The sequence below is a fragment of the Amphiprion ocellaris genome, chromosome 6 (assembly GCF_022539595.1).
Source record: "Amphiprion ocellaris isolate individual 3 ecotype Okinawa chromosome 6, ASM2253959v1, whole genome shotgun sequence".
NCBI lineage: Eukaryota > Metazoa > Chordata > Actinopteri > Pomacentridae > Amphiprion > Amphiprion ocellaris.
The window spans coordinates 22,590,063-22,609,372 of record NC_072771.1 but is presented as its reverse complement, the minus strand read 5'-3'; the positions used below and the strand labels follow the sequence as shown (position 1 = coordinate 22,609,372).

General features: G+C 42.3%; 1 long non-coding RNA gene across 2 annotated transcripts in view; it reads left to right on the top strand.

Annotated features, from left to right (window-relative positions):
• Window positions 1-19,310, top strand: part of LOC129349069 (uncharacterized) — a 33,773-nt gene that overhangs the window by 9,707 nt on the left and 4,756 nt on the right. Inside the window, exon 1 of one of the 2 annotated variants that reach the window (XR_008601911.1) lies at window positions 9,978-15,752. The exons of the other annotated variant lie outside the window; for it this stretch is intronic. This is a non-coding gene — a long non-coding RNA (uncharacterized LOC129349069). Of the gene's footprint in view, window positions 1-9,977; window positions 15,753-19,310 lie in introns of those variants that run through there. 2 annotated transcript variants of the gene reach the window in all.

Here is a 19,310-nt window from a genome sequence, read left to right as displayed (position 1 = left end):
ACTAGACCCTCGGTGACAGCGCTGGGTCATGGAGGCCGACAACGGGCTGTGTGTACCATCAAACACACATGTCACTGTGAAGGACTGCCAGATTGTCAGTAACTCTTCTCATCCAACCCTAAAATATCTCATAGTCCAACTCCTCCTCTTCACACAACCACACACACACACACACGCACACACACGCACACACACTCACACACTTGCACAGACTGGCTCAGTATCCTGGTCTGTCTGACCCTGGTGGATGTGGATCAGTGCAGAGGCACTGACAACTCAGTCTCTGGCATGCCAACACGTCTGGTGTCGATGAAGTGATGCTTTGAATTAAAAGTGCATTTGATGGTAAAGAGGAGCTAACCTGATTTGACTGGCTAACGTGATTTGAGCGAGCTCAGACGAACATAGAGAGCTACAGTATGTGGACAGAGATGGATCCCTGCCAGCCCGCTCTGCTTATTCAGTCGATAATGGAGGCAAATGCGGCCAAATGAACCCCAAGGTTCAGCATGGAGCTAATCTCAAATGCTAACAGTTGGTCTTGCATTGGTGCTATTCACGGCTTTATCACTATGGTTATCTAATAGCCTCCGCTAAATGCTCTTCAGTATTGCAGGCAGTTAGTGTGGTGATCACTGATCAGCTCATTCTGCTGAGTTCTCAGATTTTTATTGTCGTTTAGTAAAGAAATAAAACATAATCCGAATACAATTATGTGTAAGCGTTTCATGTTTAATGATTTATATTTTTTCTCCCATTGAACATCTGTGCTCATTTCTTTTGTCATATTTGTCTAATGGTGGATATATTCACTCTTGAAATAGCTTATTTCTTGGCAGTTCCGTGGCTAATTTTGTTGTAAGAGAAGCTTCTGATGAGCGAGGCCAGGCATCTGGAGTGTCATCAGAGGTGAGATGGTGTCAGAAATGGTGAGATACAAAGTGAAGAAGTGTTGATTGGGCAGTGGTGTATGTATCTGGAGATCTAGGAGAGGAAAGATTTCACTATTAGAACACCCATTTAGATGTATGTCTCTGAAATACACCCTGTGTTTTTCTTTCATTGCTGGTGTAGGAAGAAGCAGGGTCTTTTGCTTTGTATGTAACGAAGGTGAGATGCCGTACTTCAAGTCCCCCACCCCACCACAGTCCTTAAAGAGCCTTAATCATTGGTTCTCAAAGACACAGTCTCTCCGAGTATAGCAGTCATTCACCCCAGAATGACGAGACACGTATGAAAGCTAGCGGTGGCGGTGGTGGAGGGGTTCAAGATAAGGTATAGAGAACCATCCTGCAGGGAAAAGCAGGATTTCCCCTCTCATTAAAGATCAACTGCTCGCCCCTTGCCTAACGAGAATTCCTTCTTGAAAGCAAACAAACAAACAAGCACTCACTTGAAAAGAGCTGTAAAATGGAGAAAAGGTTTTCCACAGTCAAAACATTTTGCATATTGTCGACTCTGTACCTCCAACAAACCCACAGCTGTCACACTTGTCAGCTTCAGTTGTGGATGTTTCTGTGAGGTCGCAGGTCACCGGTGGTCTCAGCAGGAAAGCCAAACCAAAGCTGGGCCTTCTTCTGCTGTTCTCAGAAATGCCCTCATGATCTCCAAGCGTGAGGCCTCACTCCTGAAGACTCGGCCCTGTTGGCCCTCTAATCCTGTCTAAATGAACCAGGAAGATGGCTTCTTTGCTCCATCTCTGACCTCTGAGTCCTCCAACACATCCCAGTATGTGAGGGGATTAGTAAAGCAGGCGTCCAGCATCCCTGTTGTCTCAGCATAGATGACCTCGCAACCGTGTGGCCAGGTGGAGCCCTGTGATGGGTGGATACCCGGGACTGAATTAGCTTCTCTCTTCTTGTCTAAATGAGGTGTCTTGAGGGGCGCCAGGTAAGACAAGTCACAAGGGGTCGGTGAACCCCCGTGGTCCGACACAAAAAGAGGCAGAGGATCACCTGCCGCTTTTCAGATCAAATGAGGGCTTAAATAGGGGGTCCTCTCTTGTCAAATCTCTCTCCATGAATACTCAGGGAGGCCAGAGTCTACTGTATAGCCTCCCCCAGTCTTGGCCTCTTGTAGACCCAAGACCCTGTTGACTGCTAACACCCCTGTACTTCAGTCCAGGTCCCCTCACAGTAGCCATCAAGCTCTTAATTCCTACTCTCAGCCCATCACTAAGTACTTTGTGCATAATGGACCTATAATCAACCTCTGTCCAATGGAGCCTTTTCTCTCAGCATGTCTGCACTCATGTTGAGCTTGCATGTCGAGTTGCAATGAGATGCTAATTAGACTTCATATCTACAGGGCTAATCTGTGTGTTCACATTCAGGTGCTTTTAATCCACTCCATAGCCGAACAGCTTGCTAATTTGCAGGTAGTATTACTATAGTGGTCAAGGGAAAAGAGTGAAATTATCACGTGAAATATTATGATGTAGACATTTTTGAAGGGAGCTGTTCGGATATAACGTGAGGCAGTAATTTCTGAGCCTATGTACAGCGCGTTCTGTGGCTGTAAGGTTAATGGTGAGAGCCTGTTCTTTCCAGCAAATAACCTCATCAAACTGCACCGTATGACAGGGTAAGTGAGAGGTGTGGCGATCTAGGTGCCTAACACAATGCCCCTTGTCAGTCAGCCTCATTCCTAGGGGTGAAGAGGGGCGAGGGAGGGTGCGACGGAGGCAGCCACAGGCCCTTGGCTCTCTGCGATTGGCCTTAATCCGCCAGCTAATAAGTTCAGAGAGGAGCCATATGCTGCGCTGCAATGTGTGGGGAGGGGAGTGTTGCCTCATGTTACTTACACCAGGCCGGCGCTTTCTTAGGTACCGCCCTCCCACGGTCTGTTCCTTTGTACTGGGGGATCAGCCCTCTCCACGCTGTGAATGGTCCGAATTGATTAAACCCCACCGTATAATTGTCAGCAAATCCTAGCGAATCATTTCCCATCCATTTGAAAAGTACAATGTGCATTTCTTATTTTCTCCTCACCTCCTTTTCTTCCTCGCCATCCCCACCCCTCAATGTCCTTCCCCTCCTGTTTTTCTCCTTTTTTTTTCCCTGTAAGATCTCAGGTTTGTCCCTGCATGCCACTCTCGGTCCCCCGCATGAGAGAGAAAGCAGAGGCAGGAGGAGGAAGAGAATAAGAGAAGGCAGGGGTGAGGAGGCAGAGGGGATGCTTGGCTGGACAGTTGGCCGTAGATGAAAGTGGGCAAAGAGGAGATGTGTTTTTAATCTGTGGCCCGGGCCAGAGAGTGGGGTGTTTATCTGAGCTCGTACCTGCCTGGGCACAACCAGAGCTAAGCCTGGTCACAGCAGCACGTCAATGCCGAGCGGTCAAGGTTTGAAGGAGGCAGAAGAAATGGAGCAAGTATCGTTGCGATGAAGTTCACATTTTTCTTGAGAACCAGAAGCAGGAATCCATATCAGAAGGTTAGGGTGAATGGGTCAAAAAAACATTAATATGAAAAAATGCAATTTATTCATCTATTTCCAAATGTGAGTCAACTTAAAAATAAATAAAAAAAACACACAATCATTCCTTAAACCTAATAATGCTGCTATTGTTGCAACCATAACTAAGGTTCCCTAACCCGAAATTATGTTATTCTTCACTTCCAGTAAACCTGACTAAGAATTTTGTGTCACTTTGTGCCGAAATCTAACAGAGCTTTCACCATTTTCACATCATAAAATAGATTTGTGAAGGTTTTAGAAGATGTTTTGTCATCTTGCCAATAGAGGCTTTAGATCAAGAAACACTTCTATGAGCTTGCAGGACTTTAAGGTTTTTCACAGGTGCTTTTTCTGTCTAGAATTATCTTTTATAAGAACATGTTTTTCAGGACGAAATCACAAATTTTCAGTCTGTATGCCTTTAGAATATTACATGCATATTAACACATTGTGTTGTCTTTTTGTCTAAATGTTGGATCACAGAATTATTCTTCAAAGCGCTGATTAGAAAACAATCAACCCATCCGACAATGGTCCTTCTTCTGATCCTTCCACATGTTCAACAGCCTCTCATTGATCTGAGTGGTCCCTAGACAGCGGTTCAAGATTCTCTGACCTCAGTCATTTAACCCTTGACCTCAGCTACAAGCTGAAGGCACGTTCCAATATGGAGACTCAGTTTATTTGGGCTGCCCTCTGGCTGTCAGAGGATTTATCAATATCAAAATCTGGACCACTGTTTTGAGCTAGATGAGTACGACTTCTTTTTTTTTTCCTGCTCCAAATCATAATATATAACCCAGCATAACAGATCTAATTGTATCTTTCACTGTTCTGTATCAAGATTTCTTGGAGATCCTCTTTGCATATGAGATCATATGCATACAAGCAAGCCCTGTCACGAATCTCATAACCTGACATTGATCTTCAGCTTTGATGCTTGGCTTTCATTACTAGCTGAAGGGCGTTGTTTGTGAGAGTGATCTTCATGTAAAGTGCTCATAAACGATCACAGGCCATGCAGGCAGATTTATGATCATGGGGGTTACAAGGAGACATGGGACAATGCAGCATCTCATCTCTGCTCATATAAGTTGTGTAGGTTTGGGCTTTTGTATGCGGTCATGGTGGTGCTGATGATGGTGATGATGATAGTGCTGATGAGGCAAAGGCTGGAAAAAGATGGAGAAGGGCAAGTGAGCAAGCTGTTATGCAAGAAGTTGCAGTTATGATGCGCTCAGGTGGATAATAGAGCTGAGTCGGTGCTAATTCAAATGAAAAACACCATGCAAAAGCATATATTGATACAAAAACACATATTAACACGCTAATCCTGAATGTAGCTCGTGGTCAGGAAATGTTTCACTCTTGGCCCCTTATTTCCATGCAGAATAGTTAACCTTGAGATCAGCAATGGAAAATGCAATCCTCAAAGACTGTCCCTCTAAAGACCTCATCTAGGAAGTTAATTATTGTTTCCCACTCACAGTTCTGCATTGCTAATGAGTAGACATGAGTATTTTTCTTCTCTTATTACACAAAAATGCTCTCTATCATGGTGCTTTGTGGCCGCAGGTGTTTGGTTGTGGATTCAGTGACTACAATGTGGTGTTATTCTTTCTCTACTTTAAGAGCCCATGCATTTACCTATACATACATCAGAATATATGAAGGTCGCTGGCTGCTCCTATTGTCAGCGACAATGGACTTGAGCAACTGGTGAGATAGTATTGTCGCAAAAGGAGCATTAACGCATACGAATGCATTCATGGCTACAAACTCCTCACTGTCTGCTATGACTGTTGCTGTTTGCAAAGTGGTTTTGCCTCTTGCTCATATTTCTGATTACAAGGTTAGCAGCTCATCACGTCCGAGGTCATTAATCCTTCACTTGTCCAGCCTGTCCTTAATGATGTCCACTAACTACCATGGGAGTCCATCAGCAAGAGTCTCCTGGGAATGAGGTTGTGGTGTTTGGTTTGCGAACTCTGACCTCCAGTGACCACAGTGGTCTGACCTGCACATGTGCTCTTGTACCAATGAGGTCATCAATAGGACCCTGTCAAGGGCCTTGAGCAAATAGATTAGGACCATTGTTGGTAAATAGGATGAGCAGCTGCCTCACTGCCCATCACTATAATTATGTGACCCATGAAAAATAAAACACAGCAAGGACTAGTTTATCGGGACCTCATATGGCACTAATAACACATAAGTCTAATTTTATTCTTTTTTTCAGATTTGTAACCACTTTTTTAACAACATGCTGATGTTTTCAGGAAAAAAAACTCAGGACAGTATATTCAATTTTCTACACAAACTAATAAAAAAAATAACTCTTCAAAAAATACACAACTGGCATGAGTTCTATGGCATAATGAATCAAAACATGGCACCCACATGACTACACTTTAATCCCAGCAGAACCAGCTATTACCAGGGAGTCCAGGGTTAAGTTGAACATTGCTTGGCACCAATCATTTCCTTGTTAACCTCCACTCCTCACCAAATTGCTCCCTACCATTACACAGTAGCCACCTTGCCTCTGTCCACCCAGTGGTGTAACCTTAACCCCCACCAAACCCCCTTGGAGGGTGCAGCGTGGCTGACCATAACCTCATTTGACCTGCTTCTGCCATATGGAGGGAGCCAGTGGACGGACTGAGAAGACATTGTTGCAAGGTCAGAGGCTAAATGACCAGGACTGTTTACAAGGTGATGAGAAGTTCAAACAGCAGTCTTGTCAATTCTGTGTCTTCAGCCTGTTAATGACTCCATTAAAGACTAATAATGTATTTTAAGTGTTACTGGTAAAGAATATTTATTTAATTTATCAGAGATTGAACCAAATTAGTCTTTCAGTCACAATTTGTAATATGATGATGTCTGAAATTACTCAAAAATGCAAGAAAATAAATGCATATATATACATTTCCCTTTAATCAATAAGCAGCTACCAATTCAAATCTAAGTCCTCCACACCTCGACTCTTAGACATTTTCTCACATGGGTTATGAATCTGATTAACACGGGGTTTGCTTTTGTTTAGACACCCCGTGTTTACATAAAGAGGCCCAGTGGGACCAGCCCTTGAGGTCAGGGGGTCGAACCTTGGTTGTCAGAGACCCTTGTGACATTTCTTTCCCACGTTTCCCGGCAGCCATTGTCAGCGGTGAGGAGCCCCCGTTAACGTTTGGCCCTGGGAGGTAGTGTGGCGTGAGAGGGAGGCCTAGAGGCATTGGACCCTCAGTGGGTCCCTGGGAAACGGGCGTAACCAGGCGGGGCTGAGGCGAGCGGAGACAGCATGGGGTCATTTTCCGGCTTGCTGCCCCTCTAAAGGGCTTTGGAGCACAGTATTGGCCCCTAGAGGAGAGCTGGTGGGGAAGACGGTACAAAGGGCTTTGTTTGTGTGTGTGTGTGTGTGTGTGTGTGTGTGTGTGTGTGTGTGTGTGTGTGTGTGTGTGTGTGTGTGTGTGTGTGTGTGTGTGTGTGTAAGAGAGAGAGAGAGAGAGAGAGAGAGAGAGACTGACTGCACACCTCAGCAGGTTTGTATGAGTTTTAAAAATGATTATTTAAGATGTTGCCAATAAATTCTGGTCTCTGATTTTATTAATAACTAATTGCAATAATGTCAAGAGCAGCAACGAGTGCTGTAAAAAAAATCTTAAATGAGGAAAATGATCCAGTAATGGTTGGAACTAGTGTTGATGTGTTGTCAGGATTGTCTTGTAATTTTTGATTATTTTTGAATGAATTAACAAATTGCATGAAAAGTTATAAAAGGAATATCCTGAATAATAAATTTGATTAATATTTTGTGTGTGATGACTAATTTCAGACATCACAGGATGAAATATCTCCATTGTTGGACAGAATAACAGTGTTAAAAATGTAAACGTTTTGATGAAACATGATTTATTAATTGGAACGACTGTCATTCAGGCAAGAAAAAAGGAATATTTCATTGTAAATTGCACATACAGCATATCTTGTCATGAAGCAAGACTTGTTCAAAATTCTGATCAATATTCATTTATAATTATACCGTGTATGTACATTTTATTTAAATCACAGTACATGTGAGAACCTCCTTCTTCCTTGTATCTTTCCTCACTAAGCAGATGTACATTTACATTTTGCCTCTTGTAGTCTTTGGATGTCATTTGAAACTAACGCACCGAGCTATTGAATAATAACTAGACATCAGCGATATGAATAAATAAAACATAGCATCCTGCCATTATCACATTTTTCTCTGCCTATATGCCAGGAAAAATATAACCCACATCCCCACTAATAACAAGGTCATCCTTTTTTAATGTTAGTCTGCTCGTACCTTCAGGGTCCCTGACAGGTTGGTGGTTTTGTAGTCCAATCGTCTTGTACAGTAATGTGTGACTGGGGCTTTGTTGATCTGAGAGGGGTGTGAGCTCACCAGCTTTGAAAGGTGACGGTAGAGAAAGACCTATTCCACCTGAACACAGACTAACACAACACACACACACACACACTTATACACACACTACTACTACTACTGTTCCTGTGGAGAGCAAAGCCAGAAGGATCTTGAGGGAGAGACAGTCCTTTGTGTACAGTGCTCAGAGAGAACCTGTGTTATTTCTCTCCTCTTGGCATGCTTGCATGTGTGGTGATGAATGGCAGCCATTTTGTTTTTATACATTAAAGATTCACCCTCACATCCTAAAATGTTTTTGAGGTCATCTGAGGGGAATATAGCTAATGTAAAAGAGTAAAAATAAAATCCTTAAACCTTAAACTTGTATTTGTTCTCCTTTCTTTGTGAAGTTGTTTTATGTTTTGCTATTAATCAAACTTTCTTATTTATTAACCCCATTAAATTCATGTGTTTTTTCATTTCCCCGACGCAATCCAATAGTAAACATACAATGTGCTCGAAGTTGATGGAGAAAAGGAATAGGCAGAGATTGGAATTTTTACACATGGAGAAAATCTGACGAGCACAGTTTGTTTGTCTCCAATAGACCATGCCAGCTCTAGAGTGCTATATATGAAAGTTTCAATAAAATGTCCATTCATCCCATTGTAAGTTTACCTGGGCTGAACGTATTACCAGTAGCATATCAGCCACAAGAACTAGCCTGATAGAATCTCTCCACTCTTCCAAATCGCAGACAAAACATTGCAATCTAGTGGCTGATTGCAGCTATTTTCTTGCTTCTCTCTTTAGCCGAATTGTTTCCTGGCCCCTTTCGAATTGAGTTTATCAGGTGTTGAACAATGGAATAGGAATGGTTCATCAGGTGTTAAACAACTGAATAGAATATTGTGGAAAAGGTCACAACTTTTCACAAAACTCAAAACTAAACTTTGTTTCAATTTCACTGTGGGAAGAGGGCAAAAAACCTTTAGATCGGAAAGAAAAAAGAAGTCCTATTTGCTTTGGATGCACTACAGCATTTCTACACATCTCCTGTCCAATAGCCCTGATGTGTGGGAGGGTGCCATTTTATTTTCAAATGTATTTATTCATGGATCTGACATTTTAAACAACCTCTGCATACCTGCAGAGTTACAAACCAAGCTAATTTTCTGTCATATTCCATACATTTAAAGCTCTATCGCATCCCGTAGTGTGTTAGATCTGAAGACCATTCACTTGCTGTCTTTCTCGCTTCGCCTCCTGCACCACCAAAGCCTGAACCTGAACTTGGGAGTGCAGGTATAGATTTATATGCATGCCCCTCCTTTGATGACAGGGTAAATATTCGCACAGACAGCCAAGGTGCCCCCTTCATTACCCATGTGCTGTGTGTTTGCCCACCGGTTAAATTCTTAGGGGGATTGTTTGGTGAGATGAATGGGGCCAAAGTGCTGAAGGACGTATCGGGGTTCAGCAAACAAAACCTCCTCTGATTGGCTCAGCAGCAGCTCGGTCCAGTGGGCAAAGTTAGCAGTGAGGAGGTGAGACGGGGGGGGGGGAAACGCACCGTTGTAGGGTTTTGCCTGTCAATTAAGGCTGCTGTGAATGGCTGGGAGGTGGAGAGCACCCCGGCTGTGCTTGCCATCTCTCTGGTCCTGTTGGATCTGTGGAGATAGCTGAGGTGCCATTCACCTCAAATAGGAAAAACCCTGTCAATATTCATCTATTTAATATCCCTGTATGTGCTCACGGTGCCTTTTGAAGACTGTGGGGTCTGCATTTCCCTTTGATGTACCGTCATTGTCAGACTCTCTATCTGAAATCTTCGAAGATGGAATTGGTGACATTTTCTCTTTTTTCATTCATTCAATCCAACCTCAAAGGTTTCCAGCAGTATTTCTCCAGTCCAGGATGCTTTGTTGTATGGGGGGAGGGCATTCAAGTTGGCTGTAGTTCCCAACTAGAATTTCTATCACTCAGTAATGGAAGACCATAAGAGTTGTGCAAGGATGATACTGTTAAATATATATATGTATATATATATATATATATATATATATATATAGAGAGAGAGAGAGAGAGAGAGAGAGAGAGACAAACTTGACTAGAATGTTGCAATTTAGTTCCTTTTAGAGTGAGAAATACAAAGATATGCTAAAGTAAATTTACAAATAGGAACATACCTTTTCTTACAAGCACATACACACACACCCTTACTGTTGAAAGTTGACTTATGTACTCACCTCAGCTGTGTTATCCCATGCTAGGTAACAATGTTCCATTTATGGGAGTGTAAGTGTAAAATCAAAAGGCTAATTCAGCTCAAAAGCCCTTTTGGTGTGCTGAAAATTCAGTGGGTAAGGTAATGCAGGCTAGTAGCTGTCAGGACACATTGCTTTTCATTCAAAGAGAGGCCATTCTCCTGTTTTTTTAAAAAAAATTCATGCATCATTTGCAACTGACTTTGCAAATTCTTTCACGAGTAAAGTTGATTTGTCTTTATTTAAAACTTTTATTTAATTTTAACATATCTGAAGATTTTCGTTGCACAGGTGCCACAAAACTCAAAGGTTGTATTTAGGACTAAGAGACTAACTTCAAAGGAATTTCCAGTGCAGGTTATATTTAATGGTGGACTTGACGTGTCACAAATGTAGCTCTAGTTAATCATTTTTTGTGTCACAAAGTCATTCCTGCATACAGTGATGACAATAAACACCAAGACCAATACTGAAGAAAATATGTGTGACGATTTCATTAATTTTACAGCAGTTATACACAAACAACAATTTATTTGACACATTTTCATAAGATTTTATTTGCAGCAGCTACGGCTATCATGAATGAAACACCACGTTGTGTGAAACCTTAACAGCTGTGTTTTCATTCTTCTGTGACAAACTTGCTTTTTTAAAGTGAGGGAAATCACAGAGCTCACCTGGTAAAGACACAAATCCAAAGCAATTCTAACTAATCTCCCCCTACGTAGCTTTAATGCCACTAAACCGTGCATTATACTTTATTTGAAGCATTTATTGCACATCTCGTATATAATGCCACAAGAGAGCAGGCGCATTTGTCACAGTTAAAAGTTGAAACAAAAAATAAACTATAGAAGAAAAGGCACCGGTGAACTGAATAGCAGGTTTAGCCTAAATTAAAGTTTGCCACATTTGAACATGAGCTATATGACACGAGCGTTGAGGGATCAAAAACAGCTCAGCTGAACATAACCATAATGTGGCTGTTTTAGAAAAAGCATATTACAAGCATGATGCTAGACACGAGAGATGTATATTTTTGATTAAAAAATATAATGTAATATTTGAAATAATAAAGGGTAGTAAAGACTTTCCTTGGAGATAAAAATTATCTTATCTTACCTTCGAACACTGGATTAATGGCATTTATATAAATACCCTGTTGGCTGCAGGTTTGAATTTGGTTTCACTTTTACCAAAAAAAGGAAGGTTATTATACAGTGTTCTCCAACTCAATGACAGCCACCAGACATATAGATTCTGTGTGTATAAGCATCCAAAACAGGTTTGCGTAAAATGCAGAGGGAAAGCAGCTATATAGAGATATAGAATCTACTTGTGCAAGCAGTGAAATGAATATCATGGACTCTCCCTCATGATAAAGTATTTTTCAAGGTCTGTCTGGAGGAGGACATAACTGTAGAGCCCACACTCCTGAGCATGCAGTTGTAATGTCTAACAACTCCCTCCATTTCTCATATTCAGCTAATTTGAGTCTTTCCGTCTCGCTGTGGTGCTGTGTGCTCTATACATCTTCACCCACCATCCCCTCACATTTTCACTCTGCGCACTCTCACTGGAGGACCTATACACTCTCAGATAAGAGGAAATGAAGTCTCGTCGGCACAATTTGAAGCGCTGCTTTGAAGCTGAATGCGAAATAGCAGCTCTGCTCCTCTCTGCTCCTCTCTGGCTGGTAAAATAAGGGCCCTCTCGTTAAAAGCACTTTACCTGTGCTCCCTCTATGGATCATTGCTCTCATTAAACAGATTTGGGGTTACATTCAAATCACAATTACTCCAAGCACTAACTGTTAATGGGCACAAGGGTTGAAAGAGTAAGAGAAATGTTTCTGACATTTCTTTTTATATCTCTCTTTGAGCCACGATGAGAACACATCAAAAGGTGTAAGGTGAAGCATAAACTAACCTAAACCAGAATGAGGATTCATTTCAAAGATGTGCAATATTGAACTGTACCTGAAATCACAGCCAAAAAATTTAAACTTTACGTTAGATTTTAATCTTATTGTGAGCTGGGAACACTTTCTTATATAATGGGTTTGTGTTTAAAATAGAGAAATAAATTTTCTCCAGACTGAACTAGTAACTGGAGCACATTTTTGCCCTTCTGTGACCTTTTAGTACTTACTGAGTGACTTTTTCTTGAATATGTAGTGCACATTACGTGGAGTCTAAGCAAGTGTGTGTGTGTGTGTGTGTGTGTGTGTGTGTGTGTGTGTATGTGTGTGTGTGTGTGTGTTTATCTGGGGAGTGTTGTAAATGTACCAGACTGTTGAGAACACCCCCTGGGTCCTCCTGCACAATGTCAAGAAGAGTGCAGGCAAGATACTTTCATCTGTTCACCACAGAGATCCTGCTGGGTGTATGTGTGTGTGTATGTGTATGTGTGTGTATATGTAAGGGCCTGTATTTGTGTGTGTGGTAAAGGAGGTAGATATGTCACCTTTGGCATTGCAACACAGACAGTAAACAGTTTTTGTGTCGCAGATACAGTAACTATTCCCTAATTTGACACTTGATTATAAAGATTTTACAATATTTAAGTAACTGTTTGAACTTTGCATCAAGTACTCCTCAGATAAAAATAAACCTCTTTAAACCTCACACACTTATTGCTTCCTCTGAGAGTTTCTTTAATTTAGCAACCTGCTGACTGCCTCAGGAAAAGAGACTCGCATCAAGTTTTTCATTAATGACCAAAAGAAACCAGGATGCGGATGCTTTATTATGATGCACGGGTGTGTGTTTAAGGAAAACAGAACACACACTAAGTTCACGGGTTTTTTTGTTTTTTTTTTGCAATTTGAGCATATTAGTGAGCATTTATATGATTTTCACCTCACTGCTTCTACGTTGCATGTATTTGTGTGTGGTTTTGCCGTATGAGCGAGGGCCTCTCCTGGTGACTGCCTAGGGCAATAGCACAGGATGTAATCCCGTGTATGCCTCCAGTCTCTTAGCTGCCTGCGTAGATGTGGAGGAACGTTTTAGCCCCTGCAGTGTGCCGTAGGGCACAAGTGCTCTCCCTCCCGTACTGCTAACAGACAGCAGCTGGCTGGTGCAGCGCCACAGTTTCTTCTGAGCTCTCACCATATGTGTGTGACTCTTTCTGCACTCTGTATCTGTGTGGCACGGTTCAATTTGCAGCAATGAGAGATGCCTTAAGGAGGGAGAAATTGACTTTTGACAGCCATTATATTAAAGTATGCACACTTTCACAAATTTGTATCAGTGTCTGGAGGTGAAGAGCACTCTCTTGCCTGAAAATCAAATCATCTACTTAATGTACAGCCTTATCTTGATTGACAGTTGGTTGTGCAAAATCCGAGAAATATAGTAAGTAAAATATACTTATAGAGAAGCCAAATGTCATGCAGGCATCTATAGTGCTTAATTCAGGCCCCACAATGAGCAATCAAATTTCATTTGACAAATGAATTCAAGGAAACAGTCTGACATGAATAGCTTTGTTCAGTAGGTGCATAGAAATCGCATCACTTAAAATAAACATCAAAGGAAATTATCCAACCTACTACTGTGTTCTTGAAATGGCTAAGATAGATTTTTTGGGGAAAAAAACTAACCCTCTAGGTTTGCCCTAAATGCATTCTTTTGTTGTACTTCACCAACTTTTGGAGTTAACAAGTGGCAATCCGAGCCCTAAGTACCAGCATATGTGTGGAGTATTCTGAGAAACTCTCCTTGGTGACTCATGCAACACACAGTCATATGGTTGGCCTGGTAAACATGCTGTGTGCAGTTTGCTGTAATATGACTAATAACCACAAATATGTCACAACAGTTTTGTACTTTTTGACGCTGAAGCTCATCATCTGTTTCACCATTACTGACTGTAAGTGCCTTCACCCTGATCAAAACAATATAATCATCCAGTACTGCCAAGGTGGTGTTAATCTGCCAAATTTAGAAGATGGAAGAATTGCATTGAATTTGTACCATCATAGATGGTTTTACCACTTTATGTGAAACCTTTTATATCCTATCACTTTTGTGTCTGTATCCCCCTCCTTTTATCTGCTTTATTACGATCATGGCCTGACCTCCTGTGGCGTTTATTGAGAGTTCTGATGAGGTTCTTGAGGAAGGCTGGAGGAGTGACAGGTGGTCTTCATGATAACTATCCATCTACGGCCTTCGATCTCACCATGGTGCAACCCTCAATCACTGATCTCATCTCTGATGTCCACAGTTGCAACAGAACACAGCAGAAAGGTAGATCAATAGATATCATAATCGATAGGTCAGAATGAGAAATCACTGGAAAGGTCAGCGCCAGTCGATTCCCACATTATTGCACTGCAACCTCTGTGCTGTTGTGTGTTGTTGAGGGGTGGCCATTAACTAGGAAACCCTGCAGGATACCAGCACCCCTGTCTCGTTTTAATAACATCAACTAATCCTAATTATTAGTTCTGCTCTGGCTGAAGGGGCAGACGATGACATTTTCTTCATCTGTGTGTGATGTGTTATGTTACAATATCTGCCCAGCTCTCACACCCCTGACCTGTCTCCCTGTGACAGTTCCTCGTTAGGAGAAAGTCAGCTCGCCCCCTGCTGCATGTAGCTGCTGCCATACAACCATCATTAGTGACTGACAGCGGTGTATGCGGTTGCCACTCTGTAAGGTTCTCTGTCCAGCGTTCTTGAACTCCAGGAGGCTGTCCAGGAGCTTTCTGGGCTCCAGATCACAAATCTTACACCCCTCAGCTCAGAGCAAGGCTGGTCCACCGTAGAGCTTAGCAGGACATCCACCTGAGTTCTCAACTCTGCAGGGGGACAGGACAGGGCCAAATCTGATTTTCACCTCTGCCTAGACTGGTGTGAAGCTATGATGGAGTTTTGACTGGCTTGAGAGATGCAGTGTCATGGGGGTGATGAAATGGATGTTAGGAGTAAGCTTAGGTAAAGTACTGTATCTCATGGAATGCAGGCATGTGTATTTTGAAGACATTAGTGATAGAGGTGTGACCAGTTCCCAATAAAACTCCCTGCCTACTTTTGTTCATCAGAGGGTCATGCATCACACTAAAGAAGAGCAAAAATGGAATTTTCTTTAATCAACTGTGAATTAGTGTGGGAATTAAATTAAAAGAATTTACAATACAAACTGAACAAATTGAAAACCAGACACTGACATGCAGCTACACAGCTCCTTTTGACCCTCTAAACCCGTTTTGTCCAGCACTCCTTCCTTGAAATGGCATTAGCATAAATCTCCAGTCCATAGAGGTAATGATGGCGTGAAATTATGGCTGCCTCAGCAGACCTTATTCCCCTCCCTGCTCTCCCTCCCTCTGGGTCCAAGGCCTCAGCCTTCGACTGAAACTGTCTCCCATGCCTTCTTTCTCTCCGTCCTCTCTCTCTCTTCTTCTTTGCCTTCCAGTTCCATTCAAAGGGAATGTGTAACTGAATTTGAAATTGAGTGCCCTTCTTTCAAGGACCACGGCTAATGAGACGTTTTGCCTTGAAATCTAGGCTGGACGGGGAGACCCTGATGGGCAAGACCTGGAGATGATAGCCACCCTGTGCGTCAGGTGTAAGGCTGTCCGGATCTCTCACCACTGAGAAGGGGAAGGTGGTTTCTATAGAGGTGAGAAATAAGGATAAGCCCTCATAGAATGAGCACTCTTCTCCGGGTCACCTGGGGCTGCCATTGTGAATCCAAAAGCCAACCTGAAATGGTATGCCTGTGTGATCTGCATCTATGTGCAAAGAGAAGACCGACACCAGCAAGGCCCCCTCTTTTTGCATACATATATTAGGAGCTAAACCCCCCAAAAAAACTACATAAGGGTCTGCAGAGAGATAGGAGGTGAGGCGACAATTAGACTTAGATGGAAGGAAGTACACTGTAGTGGATCCAAATGAGTTGAGGAAGGATGGAGGATGGAGAGACAGAGGAGAGAGTCAAAGAGATGGGATGGGGGTCGGGCCCAAAGAAACAGGTATACTTGACAGTTTACGGTCCAGGGATCATCCAAGAGACTCTGCATGGGTGCAATGATGAAAGGAATTGGGAGCTTTGCGTCCTCGGGGTTCTGCCTTTAATCAGGGGCCCTGAGGAGAGAACCTTGCAGCCTATGGGCCCCTGGCCGCTTATAGCCACTGTCATGCTAATGAAAGAGGCTCAGGGTGTCAATGGAGAGGCTAGTTTGTTACCAGCGTGCTAATTAATGCATGTGTGTGTGTGTGTGAGTGAAGGGTTTTATGCATTTTAATGAGGTGTCTGTGTACGTGTGAGGGTGTGTATGCATGTCAGGATGACAGGGATTTGAAGCATGGAGTGAGACGGATGTGCGACCAGGTTTAAAAATAGGGGCTCAAGAGGGCAGAGCACAGCAGATGCATCGAGGAATAGTGTGGAGATAATTTGTTGGAAATTACCTGGAGTCGAGCCTCTGCCTCCAACATCATCTTACTGCTCGGTAATAAGATGCTTTTTAGCTTCAAATACATAAGGGCTACTTTAGACACTACGGTGGTTATAAACCCCCCAAAGTTTGTAGATTTTATTTATTTTTAATCAGTAAAAAACTGATCAAGAGAGCTAATTATTCAGTTTTATTTTCAGTTCACCAGTATTATTTATTCAAGAATCTAAACGACTTCCACAGCCGCTACATGCACTGTCTCGATCATTGTGTGATGGAAACAATCCTGTCTGATTCACTTTCTCTCCACTACCCACGTCACATTCACTGCTGTTTATCGCCGCTCTTGTGTCTGTCATGTCCCAGACTATATGAGAAAAAATTACCCTTGGAGACGTGTTAAGAGGTTTCACTCCAGACATCCCTTTCTGTCTACCCACGTTCCCACGGACCAAAAGATGGGGATACTTGTGGATGACCATAAGCACAGCATATGGCTTCAGGCCGCAGCATTGTCTGAGCTGTTTGGGTAAGATAAAAAAAAAAAAAAAATGCATTGTTGCACGTGTCACTCAGACATAGCAGACACAGGGGCGTGTGTCAGGGCAACGGGAGAACCATCATAGTCCGTGACCTTTTAATTTGCTGGTGGCCTCTCCCACAGACCTCTGTGTCAGCCAGACATGCCCCATTCTGTGATTCAGGACTCTATCAATCTCATTGCTATTGACAAGGGACATGTTTGCTAGATTCAGTTTGACTGATGTAACTTAGGAGAAAAACTCATAAGTAGAGGTTGGTTGCAAAATTCTTTATCGACACATGAAATATTATTTCCACAATGGGAGCTGAGAATAATTAGGTTAAATGCTCTGCGGTTCGGAGTGTGAGAGAAATGTGCCTGAAATGGGAAATCTGAAGAATTATGATTTTCTAGAACATTCACATGAACATCTCACTGGATGTGACCCAGTATGGAGGTGGTGCACTAATGAAAGATGCTCTAGTTTCATCTATCAACCAGCTTATATACAATTTTAAATTGCCTCTTTGGACATGTAGTGTGAGGTTAAAGGCCTTATCTTGTGCACAACATTTATAACATTGTCAGAGGTTTTACATTTGCAGAACCAATGCAGCAGAATCTGCTGCACTACTTCTGCAAATCTCAAGTTGGGCCCTTGTGAAACAGCATGCTGAATAAGAGAGCGTACTGTAGGTCAGTGCCTTACTTCATCAGTGCCAGATACACTAGAAGTCCCTATATTTTGTTCCACTAGTGCCGCCTCCCATATACCACCCTACCCCCAACCTTGTGCACCCTGTAAAGTGCCATTATAAAAATGTCAAGGGGTCCCCGCTCTCGTCCTGCCTGTCAAAATCATGTGCCATTATGCAAATCGCTGTGTGAACACGCATTCTCAGAGATTTACATAGGCTATATGGGCTATAGGCAGTGGCGAATTCAGATGATTACAGAATTAATCTTTCAGATACATACTGTGTATGTACATTTATGCAAATATGGGAGGATTTTACATTTGCCCTAGAAAACATTATCATTGCATTATAATGCATATTTAGTGATGTTGCTGTTTTCTTTTATCTTTGCAGTGATTTAGTGACCATCCCAAAAAAAGCATGTTTTTTTAAAAAATTTAAATTAAAAAAAAAAAAACTCCTAAAAATCTATAACTTTTTAAAATCAGCATTTGAAGCAAATGGCTTCATGCACAGATCCACAACTGCTTGGCTTCCATTCCTATTGAAGTCAGTCAGACACATGCTCAATTTGAATATATTCTTCAAGTCAAGAGGATTGTCACTCATTGATACATTATATTGAAAAGATCATGCAAAATGGTTCAATGACAGTCACCCCTTAAATTGGGTTTAAAGTGATTTTCTCAGTGACTATTAGATAGAAGTGCATATGTGGTTTTATCCTTATACGTTTCTAAACTCTTTCCTTTTTCAGTGGTCTCAAATGTCTGTGTTTGAATTGCAGTTTTGCAGAAATGGAAATGGTGTGTGTGTGTGTGTGTGAGAGAGAAATAGGGGAAAGAGGGATATAAGAGGTAGAAATTTATCTTTTTTGGTGGAAAGCATAAATGTACCTGTGATGGAGGTCAACCCTATAATGTACCCATTTGCAGGTGGGATCATTAAAGCCATTTACCACGACTACCACTGCATTGCTTCTTAAGTAATGACAGAGGTCCTCCTTTCAAGAGCAAGTGAAAAGAGCTATGTCTATCCTTCTGCTGCACCTGCACTATACGGCACGTTACATTACAGAAAATCACGAAAAGGACAGATAACTTCACTGCTCTATGACACATCAGGGTATCCATTAGCCGCAGTGAGAGCACAAGAGGGAAAAAGACACAGAAAGGGAGAGAAATAGAGATCGGGCCTCCTGTTTTGACAGCCATGAACCAGAATATTGCTCCATTGTTTGTTTCTCAGAGACGAGGAGTCGTGGATGTGGTTTGAGTGACAGTGAGTGTGATGTACGCTGACATGAAGAGCTGCTTCACATTTCCTCTAATTGCTCCGCATTGCCCGAGCTTGGCACACATGTAGAGCATGGTAAGAGGCGCCTCTTTTTAGGTCGAAACAGGGAGTGCTGTGATTTGGCATACAAAGAGAAAAGGAGGCACGGGGGGTAGAAGAAGAGCAGGAGGAGGAAGAGAAGGGCTTGAAGAGGAGGCATTCTATTATTCCTGATAGACTACTCTGAAGGACAGAGAGGTGATGGCCTTGTTTGTACAACT